The 3,390-nt window shown below is 51.1% G+C and overlaps 1 non-coding gene across 1 annotated transcript; it reads right to left on the reverse strand.

The window, feature by feature from the left end:
- Nucleotides 1-2,650: 2,650 nt before the first annotated feature.
- Nucleotides 2,651-2,722, reverse strand: TRNAA-GGC. Its single transcript has one exon. It is a non-coding gene; the product is annotated as a tRNA-Ala (tRNA).
- Between the last annotated feature and the right edge of the window lie 668 nt (nucleotides 2,723-3,390).

Below are 3,390 nucleotides of genomic sequence, written 5' to 3' on the forward strand. Positions count from 1 at the left end.
CCCCAGCCCCCCCCCAAAAAAAATCTCCAGGTATTTCCCAACCCAGACCTGGCAAGTCTAGCAGGAGTCTGTATAGTAACTTTTAACACCCTCCACCCTCTTCATCCAAGCAATGCAGAGTGGCACACACAGTTCTGTTTTCTTCATGTTGTCCTCACAACAGCCCTGTGAGGTAAGCTAGGCTGAGAGTGACTGACCCAATGTCATCCAGTGAGCTTCACAACAGGCCAGGGATTTGAACTCAAGTCTCCAAGATCCTAGTCCAAAACTCTAACCTCTGCACCACACTGGCTCTCGTTATACGACATCGGCTGGTTCCCTACTCGCCCACTGTTGGGTATTACACGTTGAAAACACTCAGTATATCTGGGGTTAAATGTTTGTTTATGTTACTCACAGGAAGTCACATGTTTCTCATGTAACCAATGTTCTTTAGATGTAGGAAGCCCGGGAATTTTCTCCCTGATCTAGGAATTTGATTGGGACTAAAGTGTCAAGGTGCATTACCATTTTATGGCTTCTCTTCCCGTCTTTGTTTGGTGTTCTGATAGAGGAAGAAGAGCAGCCATAATCTCTCTCTCCTAGTTTTGTCTTTGTAGTGTAAGGATGTAGCCGATTATGCTCTGTTGTTATTTTCATCCCAGGCCCCAGTCATTTTGGGCCGGGAGCGGGACGGATCGGGGGCGGAGCAAAGGGGCGCGATCCCACCGCAACATCTGGGAAGCGTTGTTTACCCGTCCCCAAAAATTAACCACCTACCGAGGTGGTTCTTCTGGGACGCCCGCATCAAGGCCGGCCGTGGGATCGCCGGCGCGTCCTTTCACCGGCACATCCTTGGCTCCTGGCCAAACTGCGCATGCTCAGACAAGCGCAGTTTGGCAGCCTCCCCCCCCCCACCGTGTCTTCCTCCCCGGCATCTGATTTTGCCGGGGAGCAACGGTGCCGTGGCTCAGGGGATCCGTGGGATCCCGCCGCGGCGTCTCTATTTTGGTGCGGCTCTAATTAGCCGCACTTTGGCCGGTGTTTTTCCTGCCGTGTGGCAGGGACCCCAGTTACCCTTCTCCATGCTAGAATTTAGTAAAAACTTTATATTTTAATCACACATGGACTCTCAGTCTGAATTATTTTACTCAGGCTCTGCTGGGCTATATTATCTCTGCTAAATACCATTTTTTCAATATCTCACTATCACCCAGCACCCACAAACCAGTTCTGTAGCCTAGTTATCAAGAGCTTGGGCAAACATGCAAGAGGGATTGTTTGCACTGGGTTTTAGGAATTTATTTATTTATTTATTTATCTATTTATTTATTGAGACCAGCTCTGAGAGAACTTGGGACTGACCCAAGGTCACACCAGCAGCTGCACATGGAGGAGTGGGGAATCAAACCTGGTTCTCCTAGATTAGCGTCTGCGCTCCTAACCACTACACCAAACTGGCTCTAACGACTACACGAAACCACTACACCAAACACAGCGGATAAATTAGTGATCAGTTCATGCAGAGAGAGAGAGAGAGGATCCTGTCCTGCTCTCTTTACACAGGTTGTTTTCTTGGGCTCCAGATGCCGCTGCCACAAGGGCCGGTTGTGAACTGCGATTGCCAGGCAGTGGAAAGGCGGATACGTGTCAGTCCGTCTTGCCCCAAACATTGAGTCTGTATCCAACCCGACAATCTCGGTGCTCCTTTTCATCCTCCAAGGTCGCTTTCTGTTACTTACAGCTTGTCGCACTGCGTCAAGAGGGATCATCTTGTCGTGAATGAAAAGCAGACTAATCTAAACAAACAGAGAGGGCGGGTGACGCGATTCGATTTGGCTGCTGAAGAGTGCCTCGTTGGCAGTGCTGCGCCTTTCTTGTACATCTCCGTTTGCCACGATAGACGCGGAGCGTGTGGGTTACAAGGGGGAGCATCCATCAGACCCAAGCGGCCTCCCCACTCCCCTGTGTCCCAGTCACGAACTCCTGTGGCCACCCCAAGCAACTTCTGAGGGGTGCTTTCCAGGGGTCATTTCGTAGAAAAAGAGCTAGGGGAACTCATTAGCATAACTCATTAGCATATGCCACACCCCCTGACTTCAGGGGCCCGGCGGTGGACCTGCAAGGCCGGCGGGAGTGCGAGGAAGCCCCGCCAAGGCCCTCCCTGGCCCCAGGCAGGCAGGGGTGGGGAGAGGCGGGGAGGAAGCAACTTACCCTCCCTCTTCTCCTGCCTCCTCCTGGCTGAATGAGGGCCGGAAGCGGGGCGGCCGGAAGCAGGGGGCGGGGCTTTGTCATGTGCCCCGCCCCCATGCCTCACCCAGGGGAACTGCGTTCCCCCGCGACCCCCCCCCGAAATGACCTCTGGTGCTTTCCATGCGCCAGATCCTGATGGCAGCACACACCAGGGCCTCTCCCCTCTGTTATGTCCTCCGTGGGTACAGATCAAAGACTATCGCAGACCAAGTCTACCATAATGCCAATGGGAAACTCTATTGCATTGGAATTTGTTGGTAAATTGTGGAAATCAACATGTTTTTCACTGAAAAGCTCACGGGAAGCAGCCTTATACTGAATCAGACCATTGATCAGTATTGTCTACTCGGACCGGCAGCAGCTCTCCAGGGTGTCAGGTAGAGGTCTTTCACATCACCTACTACCTGGTCTTTTTAACTGGAGATGCCAGGGATTGAACCTGGGACCTTCTGCATGCCAAGCAGATGCTTTACCACTGAGCCACAGCCCCTCTTTACAGCTCTCCTGGGTCTCAGGCAAAGGTCTTTCACATCACATCCTGCCTGATCCTTTCAACTGGAGGTGCCGGGGATTGAACCTTGGATCTTCTGCATGCCGAGCAGGTACTCTATCCCTGAGCCACAGCCCCTCCCCATAGTACGCCACGTTATCTACTGCCTGGTCCTTTTAACTGGAGGTGTTGGGGGTCGAACCTGAAACCTTCTGCATGCCATACAGAGGACCCTCCAGTAGTCAAAGTAAGCCCCTGGCTCAATTTTTGCCAAGTGGTGCAGGTCAGAAAAGCCTTAAAAAGTAAAATCTATTAACTGGTTTTCTGTTAAATATGCCAAGGATGGGATATGGAAAAAAAACTAGATCGATGTCTTGTGCTAAAGATGTTGGAAGTGTTTGGTTTCTGCAAAACCAGGAGGTAACATTGCATTTTTATTTAATATCGTTATATAATGTGTTTGGATATCACCCTTACCAAGAACTGGATGAAAACGTGGAAGAATTTAAAGGTTGCTGTGGTGGCTCAAGTGGTTAAGACGCTGAACTGCAGACTGGAAGGTCGGTAGTTCCGTAGTTCAAGACCCGAGTGCCGCATGATGGAGTGAGCCCCCATCTCTGGCCCCAGCTCCAGGCCAACCTAGCAATTCGAAAGCAAGAAATTGCAAT

This window comes from Gekko japonicus, unplaced genomic scaffold (assembly GCF_001447785.1).
Source record: "Gekko japonicus isolate JY-2015 unplaced genomic scaffold, Gekko_japonicus_V1.1 scaffold1, whole genome shotgun sequence".
NCBI lineage: Eukaryota > Metazoa > Chordata > Lepidosauria > Squamata > Gekkonidae > Gekko > Gekko japonicus.